Here is a 14,440-nt window from a genome sequence, read left to right on the forward strand (position 1 = left end):
TTTATTATTAAAATTTTAAAACCAATTTGTAGGCGAAAATTGGTTTCTTGTTTTAATTTGTTTTTTTGATTTCTCTTGAGGTTAAGCATTCATTGGTCTCTGTAGTTCATCTTTGGTGAATTGCCTTTTCATGGCTGTGGCCCTCTTTCTATTAGGGTGGTTCTATTTTTCTCTCTTATTTAAGGGCTTTTTTTCTTTTAAATAAAATAAATGATGACTTGTTGTCTGCCACATGTGAGAAAGCTATTTTTCACAGTTTCAATTTATTTACTGAGTTTGACTTTGAAGAGTTTTTTAATTTTATGTGGTCATATTTATTGATAATTTCATTTTATAACTTCTGTTCTGGTTTGTAGTTTAGAAAGTCCTCTCCCACCTTAACATCTGTTACCTTTCCATTCTTCCTAACTTTAAAGAATAACATCACAAAATGTGTTGGACACATTCTGAACATCTCCCAGATGTGAGAGAAGCAATACAGTCCTTCAATTTTTCAGCAGAAACTTAGCGGAAAGGGGGGGTTAGCGGCAGGGGGAGTAGCTAGTCCTCTGAGGCAGGTATATTACTGTCTTTTCTTCCCAGAAAGCAAGTGGACTCAAATCCAGCGGTCTTGGGTTGGGTCCAATAATCTGCATTTCTAACAAGTTCTAAAAATAAGGCTTGAGGCTGCTCTAGTCTATAGCAATAGATGGGAACACTGGAATTCCTTAATGTAACAACCAATTTAGAGGATGTCTTCATCCTTTTTCTAATGTTTTAACTCTCACTACTCTGATTCACACTAATCTTTCACATTAAGATAAATTTAGGAAGTGTGAGCAAATTTTCTCTATTGTTTCTGTCCTCACTCAGCAATGACCATTCAATACCTAGCCACATGAGGAAGACTGTGTCTAGATGATGAGTTTTCAGAAGATCTCCATGGCTCCCTGAACACCCAGGATACTCCTGAAGTCATTGGCTCAAGTCTGGTTCTGCTTGAATGCTGGGAGAAGGCCCATTCTTTCCCGCTTCAGTAAATACTTTGTAGATAACCTCTATGATGAATGGAATGTCAAACTCTCCTCTGAGCTAGAAAGTGTTTTTGTTTTTGTTTTCTTTTTAAATAGCAAACCAAATTCCCACTTCTGGGATTTATATTTATTTTCAAACTAAGAAATTATAGCAAGTCAGTCCTTAAAGCCAATCAATATCATTATCATCCCTATCATCCTTATCTAGATGCAAGCCCTCAAGGGCTTAACTTTCAATCTGCATGCTCTTCAAAGACTGCTCACCTAGCCTGTCATTTCCACTCTGCTTCCTGAAATTCCTCCTCTACATCCTTCCATGTTTTTCCCACATTTGGGGGTCATCCTAAACTCTTTCCTCAATCCCCACATCCAGACATCAAATCTGGGAGACCATGTCCTCTCAGTGTCTCTCAAACCTGTTCATTCTTTTCATTATTGCTGCTACCACCTTAATTCGAGCCCTCATGATCTATCCCCTGGAAAAGTAGCATGGTATGGAAAATAACCACACCAATGACTTGGTATCAGAGGAACCTGTGCTTGACTCACATCTACTACTTATTAATGGTCTGACATTGGAACAATTCCTTGATGTTTCCTATGGTTCCTCTTCATTAAAATGAGAGTCAAATCCATCTTACAGGCATGCTGTGAGTGTTAAAAAGATAACTTGTGTGAGAGATTGAGCATTCTGCTCCTCTGAGTAGGTCTTCAAAAAATACTGGTTTCCTTCTCCTACCCATTTTTTGGTTCTTTGGTTTTGGTCAGTGTTTCCTAACAGATGCAAAAGAGCAGCCTTTCTGAATCAGAAATATGCTTTTTTAAAAAAGCACTTGGTGTCTTTCTTTTGCTTACAAGACAAAGCCACTCCAGGAGGTGCTTTCATTCACTGCCCTCCATCTCCCTTTACAGACTCATCTTCTATCTCCCCTCTAGATGCTTCCTGAAGTTGCACCCTCCTCAGAACACACCTTCAGACCTTCCTGACTTCCCAATTCTAGGCCATGTGGCAAATATCCTCCTCTTTCCCCAACATTGTACACATAACTCCTTGTTGTTCATAGCTAAGGCCCACTTGAAGCATTTCCAATTCTAAGAAACTTTCTCTGAATTATTTATAATTGATCTTACCTCCTTCTTTGTCACTACTATATTTTGGTATAAAACATGACTGCATCATTTTTAACACTGTACTATGATTATTTGTGTGTCTGCTTTTCTACCAGACTCAATTCATTGAAGATTGAGATCACACATTAGTTAGCCTGACATGGCGAACACCTAACAAATATAACTATCTTCACTCTAACTCCTTTAGACCGTATCACAGTTCCTATTGAATATGTTAAAATAAGCACACATCCCATAATTCATATAACTTTTTAGGTATGATATTTTATTTCTTAGCTATGATATTTTAGAATCATTTTATAATTTTGCTTTTAAAATTATTTAGCTATAAATTACTGGTTTAATTCTCAAAGGGCTATGATTTGTAGGCAGTCATTAAGCAGACTCACCATTCTTCCTAAGTAGGAAATCTGACCCAGAAATTATTTTTAAATATAACGAAATATTAAATTAACAATCATATTTTGCAAATATTTAATAAAATAGTTCTTTTAAATTTCATCATTTTTTTTAAAAAAATATTACTTATTTACTCACGATAGACAGAGAGAGAGAGAGGCAGAGACACAGGCAGAGGGAGAAGTAGGCTCCATGCAGGGAGCCTGACGTGGGACTCGCTCCCGAGTCTCCCGGATCACGCCCCGGACTAAAGGCGGCGCTCAGAGCTGCCAGGACTGTTCTTATGGTATATAATCTACATGATGCTTTTGCTGATACACACTGGGTATTAAATAAATAATAACAGTTTGGGTGGGTTAATAAAAACTATGTGGCTTTTTCACATTTTTAATTTTTTGCTATCATTTACTTAGCCTTTACCAAGTAGCTGGCTCTGTACTAAGCTCTCTCTCTCTCTCTCTCTCTCTATATATATATATATATATATATATATAATAACCCAATTATACTCACCATTATCTCCATTTTTATAGATGGAAAAATTCTGATTTTCAAGGATATTAAGGAATTTACCCACTCAGTTCATCAATGGCAGAGCCAAGATTCACCACGCTGTCTAACTCTAGGCCTGTCTTAATTACTACACTGTATCATCTTTCATAAACTCCTTAAACAACCTGGTACAGCTTCCTCACCCATAAACTAGAAATAATATAATTTATCTCCCTCCCTCCCTCACTATATGAAGAGTGCTTAGCATAGTACTGGGACAGAGTTGGTATTCAATAAATAACTTAAGTAGTTTGCTACTTAACAATTTGCTATGCTAGAATAACAATAGGTGAGCTTGGTAGTCCCTGTTATGTGCTCCCATAGCAACTGGACTTCCCTTATTGAAGCACCTGTATTGAATCTAATGTATTTGCTTGTTTAATGAATTTGCTTGTCTCCCTGTTTATATTATGAGCTCCATGAGGACAAAATCTATTCCTTAGTCACTTTTGTACTCAGGTTCCTAAAATACTATCTCACATATATATATTAGGTACTTACATGATATATTAGTTGAAATGGTTAATTTAGTAAGCACCTACCTGGTACAAATAACTTCAAGGAAAGAAGTATAAATCGAATCTTTTGCCAAAAAGCAGATTACACTCTAGTTGGGTTAAAAAAAAAATCACAGGACGGGGGCACTTGGGTGCTCGGTGGTTGAGCATCTGCCTTTGGCTCAGGTCGGTGGTTGAGCATCTGCCTTTGGCTCGGGTCATGATCCCAGGGTCCTGGGATAGAGTCCCACATCAGGCTCCCCACAGGAAGCCTGCTTCTTCTTCTGCCTATGTCTCTTGCCTCTCTATGTCACTCATGAATAAATAAATAAAATCTTTAAAAAAATCATAGGACAATATTTCCAAAGCAATAGGTACTCAAATTATTTATACAGTAACAATTTGTAAGACCTTATCACTTTTCCTATCCAAAGAATCCCAGAAAGGATATAATATGACAAAATTGCCATAATTCTGTTAATTTTCTTTTAGCATACTAAGACATCATTAAAATGTTAGAAGAGAATGAAAAACCATCAAGCCCATAATGAAATGCAAATGATATTGATCTAATCAGTCATGTTTGCTGTCATAAAGAAGTCCACATGATTATCAAATATTTCACATATTGTGTGAACATTATTATAGACTGCATCATCATCATTAAACACCCATTGGTGTAAAGCAGCCTGCTAGGTACCATGCAAAAGGCTTTAATTAAAGCAAGTACAATCCCTACACTTTGGGAATCAAACTGACTCAAGTCATCCTCTCTTTTAAAAAAAAGTTTCATGACACTTTGTTTTCAATTTAAAGAATTATTTGAGCAACTGGCTTCTATTGAAACTTCATTAACTTTCATAAATTTTTTAGTGTAAAAGGTGAATCCTAAAGAACATCAATTCAGCCAAGCTTGCATTTGTCATATATTAATCCGCTCATTTATATCTATACTAATTTCTAGATATTCTTTTTAAATGATAACACTTTGTCATAGATTCCACTTGTATTTCTAAATTTATCATTTGATTTTCAACTTTGTTTATGGCATCTTTTTTTCCAAATAATTTTGTGTAGTTTTTAGTCTTTTGATTATAGTTTCTGCCCTGGTATAATGGTATATTCTCTTTTAGACACTCATATGGTTTAATCTTTCAGACTTAACTCTTCAACTGGAATTTAAGCTGTGGATGGTATTTTAAAAGCATTTTGCCAATTATCTTCACACCATCTTTTTGAGTAGCTAAACTTTCTCTAGTTATTATAAACAATAATTTTGCACTCCCAAATTCCCATATACATAGACCTATGTATTGACAATTTTATCCTATAAATCTATCCATCTACTCTTTCTCCTATATTGTATATTTCAATTACTTTGGTTTTCTGTTTCAGTTTCTGGTATGGCACATTTTTGTTGCTATTTTGATTGGGATATTTGCTCTCTCAGTTTAATTTTATATCATATTATTATGTCTATGGAAATGAATTACACTTTGTACATTTTGATCAGATCTGATTATCTGTCAAATCTTTCCTTTTTATCCTATTAGTTACTTTAGTTAATTATTCATCAAGAGCTACAATTTCATCATCTGTAAATAATGATAACTTTGTCTCTCCTTCCTAATCTGAATATCTATCTCTTCTCTTTATCATATTGCACTGACTAGAAATTCCAGATCATGTTTAACAATAGTAGATATAATGGAAATTTAGTCTTCTTGGAGAGGAAAGATTATCAGTTAAGGGCATTCTTGGCTCATAATTATGCACTAAAGATAATTAGCAAATAGTCATTTGCTGTTTTACAACTAGTATGAAAATAATAATAGTCAATAATTTCTCTCTGCTCTGAGCAAGCATTTTACAGGTTGAATTTATAATCCTGAAATATCCTGCAAGATAGGACTATTATACCTGCTTTGCAGATGAAAAAAAGAAAGGCTGTCATATATTGGATAACTTGCCCAAGGCTACTCAGCTCACAAGAAGTAAATCTAGAAACAGAACCTAGAGCTCTTTGATTCTAAAACTCTTATACCCTATTACCTGCATTATATACATACCATCTTGCCTTAATTCTGAAATACATAAATAGATATCTCTGGGTAACTGGTATATGTTGCAATGGTACACTTCAATATATTTTAGGTATGTATTCAACTTGAAAGAATTATATATTGACTTAGAATGAGATGAATTACAATAATCACTTCTCGATTTAAAAATTGGAGTTAGTTAATCAAATAAAGGTTAAGTACCTACAATATGTCTGTATCTTCATAATTACCTAACTACCATATAATCATATCTTGATTGTATTGTGAGTTAACATTTTATAAGTGTATAACTTCTCCCCCAAATAGATTGTAAGTCAGAACTCGTGCCAAATGATAGAAATCCAGCTCAAATTAGCTTAAGTTAAAAATGGTCTTGTGAACTTATGTAACCAGAAGAGTCCAGGGCTGGCCTCAGGCATTACTAAATCTTCCTTTCCTGAGTTTCTCCAAGTGTTGATTAGAGGAAAGAAAAAAACATATACCTTTCTGCTTAGTGTTTTATATAAAAATCCCAACTTTTCTTGATTTAGATAACATGCTTACTTCTTGGACCAATCACTGTAGCTAAGGGAGGGAGTCCTCTGATTGGCTATGCTGTGTCAGATGGCCACTCCTGTGACTTGAGAGGTTGGGAAGGATACCATGATTAGTAGCCCTACTGGAATTTAAAGCAGTGAGTAGTGACATAAACATTTCCCCAAAGGAAAAGAGAGGCTGGAAGTATCAGAACATAAGGGAAGGAACATTGGTTAGATGAAAATGAGAGGCATCCATCATAAACTGTAAGCTCTTCTAAGTCAACAAAGTTTCTTTCACTTAGTTGCATCCCTCATAACAACCAGCAAAGCAATTATCCATGCATAAATAAAAACAATATATACATACAAAAAATTAAATAGATTCAGAGTCAGCCTGAATCTCCCCTGAAACAATTGAATTAGCACATATGACTTGATTATGTTTTCTCCCTAAGGTAAAGAAATGTGTGATGTATGAATCAAAAGTGTCCCTTTCTTGTGTTACCTGTTGCATTCTCTGAGGGGCAGACCCTGAGACAGATTTCAGTGTGTAGTTCAGTAGGTGTGCTTGGATCACCACCTGCAGAAGGAGGAAAAGGTAGCAAGATTGGTCCAAGGGAGAAATCAATGTGGAATGCAGGACTGAACAACAGTCTTAGCTGATCCCACCGGAAGTCGAGCTAAAATGGCCTCTTGGCAGCTGGACCTTTAGATCCTCTACCCTTTCCACCAGTCATTTAACATGGGTCACCCTGGAAAGAGCTTGGGGCATAAAGTTGATCATGTGGGCTTTCTGCAGCTCAGGTGATCCGCAAAGGGCTCACAGGAGCTGGAGCCTTTCTTCTGACAGCTCTCCTGCAGCTGGAGTAACAAGTCTTTCCTTGAAGCGTATCTGGGGAGTGTCTCTCTGCATCCATCACATTCTCTAAGGAAGGTGAAGTTAATAGGCAATGAGAAAAACAATCCCAAAAACTAGAGTAATAGTTTCTGTAATGTTCTGTTACTGATAATTTACATTCATTATGTTTAAAAAGTATTTCATTTAATCTAGAATTATTCTTTCCTTGTATAGAAGTGAATTTATACATTGTGAAGTTGGATGTCAATCCTTCTCTATTCCTTTCTTATTTGGTAAGTAACTACAAAACTATAAAACCAGGGATACCTGGGTGGCTCAGTGATTGAACATCCGCCTTTGGCTTGGGTCATGGTCCTTGGGTCCTGAGATCGGGTCCTGCGATCGGGTCCCATATTGGGCTCCCAGTGGGGAGCCTGCTTCTCCTTCTGCCTGTGTCTCTGCCTCTCTCTGTGTCTCTCATGAATAAATAACATCTTTTAAAAAAAACTATAAAACCATCTTCAGTGCAATGTGTTGACAGCTAAACAATGGTCATGTATTTCTAAATGAGCAGAAGAAACTTTTCTTAGTCTGTTTTAAGGTATTGTTTACTATTTTATTTATTACCCTTTTATTTCTCAAGAAGTCTAGTTCAGAAAAATTTGGACTTTTCTATAATATAGTTCTACTATAACAACAACAACAATAGCCTTTCCACAAATTCTAGGTTGTTCAAAAATACACAGTAAGTTTGAAAATCATGGTGATGAATCCAAGTTAAATGACATGTTACAGAGAACCCTTAATTGTGGGGACTTGTACTATAATTCTCTCCAGTTGAATGGACCTGAGAGTTACAAAGCACTCTGTGTATGAGGTGTGGGAATGAGCAGGAGCTTTGCATTTAAACTGACTTGAACACCTCTAGTTCTGGAGCCCTGGGAAGGTTAACTTAACCCTTCTTCACTTATTTCCTTGTTTGCAGAGTGGTGGTAATATTAATGACTTAAATTGGATAAAAAGACATAAAACACTGTTTTCCACAAGGTGTGAGCTCAATAGGTAGTTGTCATTATTCACTATTATTATCAGAATGGGATTTTTTTTTTAAAGACTTGGACTTTCATATTTATTTATAAGTAGCTGCTATCTTAAGAAGGAATAAAGTGCCTTATACTTGTCTACCATGAAGATGTCATCACTTTAGAATGGGCCATTAGGTTTTTGGACTTTTAACAGCCAAAGTGGCTTGCCCTGACCAACCCCTATTTACACACATATACACCTGCATCTATCTTTGTTCTCACTTCCCTAATCCTGACCATCTGTCATTCACTTATATAACAACAACAACATCAAAAAAAATGTCTTAAGTGCCTGTTCTGCACCTTCATGACTGCTCTTCAGTCTTCTGGAGGAGCATGAGACTGAGAGTTTTACCATTTGTTTTTGCGGTTAATAGCTATTCAGATACTCTTTTTTTTTTTTTTTTTTTTTACTATAATGGCACAAAACTCCTCAGAAAGACCTTCTCTGCCCTCCAGGACTCATGCCTCTCCCTCCCCAATGAAGACTATATATTCTTTTCCTGTTTTTGTATCTTTCTAAATCCTCACTTGGTACCTGAGTAGAAGGGCTATTTTTTTTTTCTCAGCTCGTATATAAATAGAAAAATGTGGAATTTAGAGGTTAATTTTTAAATGAGAACCCCATAGGATTCTCATGGGATTCATAGGATTTGTAGGATTAATTAGACATAGAGGTTGGCTACTGACAAGATAAAGTCAAGTAGCTCTGTTAGAGTCCCTGCCTGAAATCTGATTGTCCTTGTAAGACTCAAAACTTGCATATTTAAGAATAGGAGTTCAATTCTAATTAGCAACATTTTTGCCATTTAATTTTCTTTAGTTTTAGAAGCTCACCAATTAACAACTTTATCTGTTTCCATAAATGAGCTCCTACTATGATCAATATTGTGCCATAGGCATTCCTGTACACAGCACCCTGGACTCTTATTTGCAAACAAGAAGGGGCCCAAGGGTGGTGGTGAAAAGAGTGTTAAGGTTAATATTCAGAAACATAAATGATACTATTACGGAGTAGAATAGGAAAAGGGCTGTGAGAAATCATCAGTGTTATAAGAATTCAAAATAATGCAATTGCCTCTTTTTGGTGTGGGGCAAAAAAGTTTTAATAGAAAACGAGGATGTGAGATGGGCATAAAGTTTCTGTTTGATCAGCAGAGATGAGGGAAGGCATTGCTTCAGAAACAGAGGGGTAGGAATATGAAGTCACATGATATGGCTGATGTGTAATACCCATACACAGGGGAGCCTTGAAGATAGCTGTGAATGACCTTGTGAATGGAGTCCCACAGGCAGTGAGCAGGCTGGGATGACATGCCTGGCACCTGGCATTCAGGTATGCATGAGATTGGGCGAGTAGATTCTGTAGTGTCAGAGGAAATGAACAAGAGAATCTACTCCTATAACATTCAGAAGGTGAACTTCAAGGGACTTAGGTTCAGGCTGTCTGTTATAGAAAGGGTAAAGAGAGGTAAGGAAATGGAGATGCAAGGGAAACTCACAGGAGGGGATTGAGTAGGGTAGCAGAAGCAGTGAATTTTATTTTAGACATGTGAATTTGAGCTTGAATGACTTATCCAGATGGAAACATTCAACAGGAAGTTGAAACATCCCTGGGGGAGAATAGAACAGTAGATGCAGATGTGGAAGCATTGAAAATGGCGTTCTAAGGGTCATGATATTCTTGAGGGAAGTAGTCTCTTTTTCTACAAATTTTTCCTCAAAAGTCTCTTCCTTCTTAGTATAACATTTTAATTTAGGAAGTGGGAGGAGATGATGCAACAAGAGGGCAGACAAGGAATAATCAGAGAAACTGAAGAAGTTTCTGAGTTGTATAGAATCAGGAAAATGAAAGGAAAAAAAAGATTAAAAGGTGGGGGTGTGCTGGTCAACCTCCTCAAACACTGCAGAGAAGTTGGATTGTTTGAACACTAAGCTAAGACTGTCCCCCATGATTCTATTTTGTCTCTATAAGACTCCTGACATAACATTTATCACGTGATATTTTAATTGCTTATTATTTTCCATCATAAGGTAGGGGTAATTTGACAATGTTAATGATTTTATTTCCAGCATTTATCACTAATAAATGAGGAAGTAAATGAATCAACACTTGAATGAAAAATCTCAGTCGTGACAAGTTTCAATAGAGAGGTGGGTGTGGAAGCAAATTTGATATGTAATCATTTGTAAGTGAATGAGTAGTTGTAAGGAGAGAGAGTCAGGGAGATTACTACATATATAGTTTTGTTTTTGTTTTTCTTTTTGTAAGAAACAATAAACAACCCTAAACACATAAATTTTTATAACTGTTGGCTTTAATTGTGGTGTTCAAAAAATGAACTGCCATAGTGTCAGGGAATGTTCTGATTTCAGATAGGTAGGGGAAAGTTCCACCAAGAATAACATTTCTGTTTATTTTGAGATTGTCTGTTGACCTAGTGGGACTTCAGAGAGATTTAGATGACAAGAAAAGCCTCTGACAGGTATCTATGAAAGCTGGATTAAAACAATAATATACACAATCAACTGTGGTCCAGGGGCTTGTCAACCAGTGCCAGATGGAATACTCAGAGAATTGGGAACAGTGATCTTTAGGCAGCCAGGTGAGACTAATCTGGAGAAGCTTTAGGAAGGAGATAAATTTAAGCTGTTTTGAAAGGGGACTATTCTAGTCAATTGGCAAAGAGTCTTAAAGCACAGGATTAAGCATTTTAATTTGATTACTTGAGGTAATTTGGAGTCACCCCAATGTTCTGGGAAGCCTTGGTATAAATGTTTGGAAGCAGACTCATTTCAGTGGTTCTTTCTTAACTCTAGCTACATATTAGAATTACCTGCAGAGCTCTGAAAAAGCATGGTGCCCATGCTGCACGCCAGAACAATTAAATCTAGAGGCAGGACTCAGCTATTAGTGATTTTTGTTTGTTTGTTTGTTTTTAAAGTTCCCTGGATGATCCTAATAAATAGCCAAAAATGAAAAGCACTGTTCTAAGCATAGGGAAAATTGCAAGCAAGCAAGCAAGAGACTTGAATTAGAAAGGTTAGCAAGGAGGCTGGAAATTGGAGTCTGACCTAGCTTAGTGAACAGAGATAAAAGGGGTGAAGCTAAATAAAGTATTCTGGGGGAAAGCTTGGTTGGACTTTGTGATGCATGTCACTTGCAATTTTTCATAAAGCTATATTCCTGGAGCATCACCGCTTTTATTATAATGGATTAGTTGGAAAATGAGCAAGTAACTTGCTTTGCTAAAATTTGGGACTTGTTCTTTAGTAAAATTCTGTTTCTGAAGTAGCAAAGCAGGTCAGAAGAGAAAAGAAAACACAATCATATTAAAAGTATGGAAACTTTTGTTTGTATTGGAAGGAGGAAGTAAAGCCAACGATGGATGCTTTGGGATTAAGAACCAAAATTCAGACTTTAAATTGAGTTATGGTTAGGAGATATTGGGCTGTGGTAAAACTATCCCTCTAGAGTAACCTTGAAGGAAATGAAAAGTCAGATCATTAAGGACACTGAAGAGAAGAATTCCCCATCATTTTCAATCATAACATTCCCCTTTCTGGAATGAAGAAGTTGTAACAGATACGGGAAATGGATGGGTAGTGTCTCAGAAATTATGACCTCTCAGAAAGGTGGGCTGGCAAGCAATGATGAGAGTTCCAAATGTTCCTATCACTTCCAATTTATTTTGGCATGTCCCACCTTTAAAGTTTAGAGGAAGGGGAGGATGTCATAAAGTGGCATATTATTTATAAAAAGTAGTAAGTGTTTCATAATACAACCTGTATATGAGTATTTGATAAAACATAGACACTAAAGGAGAAACTTCACTGGCAAGAGAAGCCTGAAGAGGAGCAATTGAAGCAATAGTTGAAGAGTACAATCATTTCTCTGGTTCTGAGGATGAGGCTGTCTTACAACTGTGATAAGCCTCCATCTAACAGCTGCTGTCATTATTTAGAGAATAAACTTAGAATTGCAAATAAAATGTCATTGTTCCTATATTCCTGTTCCCAAATACGGGTCCCTGGTGCATGCAGGAATAAGGGAGTCGGCCAGGGCAGGTCCTAACTGTAAGTCAGGGAAGTCTATATGTAATTTTAGAAGCAGAGACTCCCCTGTCTCTCTCTCCCCAAAACTTCCTCCTATTTGCAGGGAATGGAGGTAGAGTAGGAAGTTAGGACATTGTTTCGGGAAGACCCTTGAGAAAATAAAAGTGTACTATAGGGATCAAAAAAACACCCCAAAATGACAGTCATCCCCTGACCTCCAGAAGAGCTCAGGGCAGTAGCTGGGCAGCAGGGGATGTAGTGAAGTTGGGGGCCAGGAGGGAGAAAAGTGAGGAGGCCTGGGTGGCATACAGCAGGAATGAGACACTGGGTATCCTGTGGGAAGCAAATGAGCCTGGGGAAGCAAAGAAGAGAAAAAAGGAAGACTTGAAAATTATGCTGTGTCTCTGAGAAGAGAAACCTCATTCTTCCATGCTGCCTCCACCTTGCATCACTCCTGAGCATACCACACACTCTGCTTCATTTTGTCCAGCAGGCCTGACGACAGGGAGAGGGGCGCAACATGTGCTCAAAGCTGCTCTGTACCCCTTTGTACATTCAAGTCTCTGTAAATGCTTCTATTTTCCCCTCCTCAGGTTTGCTGTTCCAGGAAGGAAGGTTCTCAATTAATTCTCTACAAACTCCCCCTGCATGTTGGTTTGCAAAATTAATGATCCTATTGGAAAAGTAAATTAATCTTTGATGCTTGGTTGAGGCTAAGGAGAAAAAAAGAAAAAACACTTTTTAGGGAACCAGGCCTTCTAATACCCCTCATCCACAGTATTCTCTCCCTCTCTATCATGCTAACCACACTCACAGAGAGGTGGGGGGATCCTATATAGTTTGAAACTCCCATCTCGGAGTCCAAAGGACCATGATGCATCCACTCATTCTGCAAACATTTGCCAGGAAAGATCCTGCTTTTGTAGCACTGTGCAACAAGCCCAAGAGAAGCCAAGAAAGGCTGCATCGAGGAGGTCTCCTGATGGGCTATTCCTCACGTCAAGTTTTACTTGCACTTTCTACACTCACTGTTTGAAAGGACTGCAGTAAACATTTCGTGAAATTCAAAAAACATCTTTACAGGTTTTCTCCAATTTCAAGAAGAACACAAGAGCTTTTTCAAAAGCCCCCATCACAGGTCTGACGGTTCGCAGACACCTTCTGGAATCAGGTAGATATTAGAGGAACTGGAAGTTCTCCTTTTGCCTTGCTGTGTTTTTCTAGCCAGAGTCTTCGCTGCACTGCATTGCTCGGTTCCTTTCAACTGAAAAAAATTAAATCTGCGCTGTCAAAACGTGTCCTCTCACCCCCGGACACTCATCAGAGCTCGCCACACTACGCAGAGTCAGAGTTGAGGGTAGAGGGGGCAAGGGGGGCGCAGTGGCCCCTGCGGAGGTGTGGGAAGGCCAGATGCTCGGGAGGAGCTGAACACCTGGTGTCCTGGGAAGGCGCGGCGGAGCCAACTCTGGGAGTTCCACCGGGTGCCCGCGCTAGGAGAGCTCTCAGGGCAGCCGGGGCCTTGGGTGGGAATCACGCCCCTCCCCACCCCCACCCCACCCCCTTTGGGCCTTTGGGAGAAAATTCATAAAGGACAGCCTCAACGTTGCAGACCCTGCCAAACACCCGTCAGAACCAGGGGTGGGGGGGGGGTGCGAAGGGCAAGGGAGGAGATTCCCCGGAGGCTCTCCTTCGCCTGTTTAGGCTTTGTGCCCCAGGACCCGGCTCTTGGAACGTAAACTCTTGGAGACGGCAGGGAGGAGCGTCTTTTCTGCCCCAGGGAGCACCTTGCCTATCGGTAAACGCAGAATGACAGCGGCGGTCTCGGCCGGAAGACCCGGCGCGGATTGGGCGCCCGCGGCCCGGGCGGAGGGAGGCCGGGGCGGAGGGAGGCCCGGGGCGGAGGGAGGCCGGGGCGGAGGGAGGCCGGGCGGAGGGAGGCCGGGCGGAGGGAGGCCGGGGCGGAGGGAGGCCGGGGCGGAGGGAGGCCGGGCGGAGGAGGCCGGGGCGGAGGGAGGCCCGGGCGGAGGGAGGCCGGGCGGAGGAGGCCGGGGCGGAGGGAGGCCGGGGCGGAGGGAGGCGGGGCGGAGGGAGGCCGGGGCGGAGGGAGGCCCGGGCGGAGGGAGGCCGGGCGGAGGGAGGCCGGGGCGGAGGGAGGCCGGGCGGAGGGAGGCCGGGGCGGAGGGAGGCCGGGGCGGAGGGAGGCCGGGGCGGAGGGAGGCCGGGGCGGAGGGAGGCCCCGGCGCGCAGGCGGCGCTGTCCGCTCGCGCTAGCGCTCGGAGGGGGGCTCC

General features: G+C 39.8%; 1 protein-coding gene across 5 annotated transcripts in view; it reads left to right on the forward strand.

Moving 5' to 3' along the window:
- The window catches only part of PALS2 (protein associated with LIN7 2, MAGUK p55 family member), a 197,961-nt gene that overhangs the window by 71,544 nt on the left and 111,977 nt on the right, over positions 1–14,440 (forward strand). The window contains exon 1 of one of the 5 annotated variants that reach the window (XM_055314741.1): positions 7,289–7,304. The exons of 3 other annotated variants lie outside the window; for them this stretch is intronic. The gene's annotated coding sequence lies outside the window, so the exon portion shown is untranslated. Of the gene's footprint in view, positions 1–7,288; positions 7,305–13,829; positions 13,948–14,440 lie in introns of those variants that run through there. One more of the 5 variants, XM_055314740.1, reaches the window with a different exon arrangement.

The sequence above is a fragment of the Nyctereutes procyonoides genome, unplaced genomic scaffold (genome assembly GCF_905146905.1).
Source record: "Nyctereutes procyonoides isolate TBG_1078 unplaced genomic scaffold, NYPRO_anot_genome, whole genome shotgun sequence".
Lineage (NCBI taxonomy): Eukaryota > Metazoa > Chordata > Mammalia > Carnivora > Canidae > Nyctereutes > Nyctereutes procyonoides.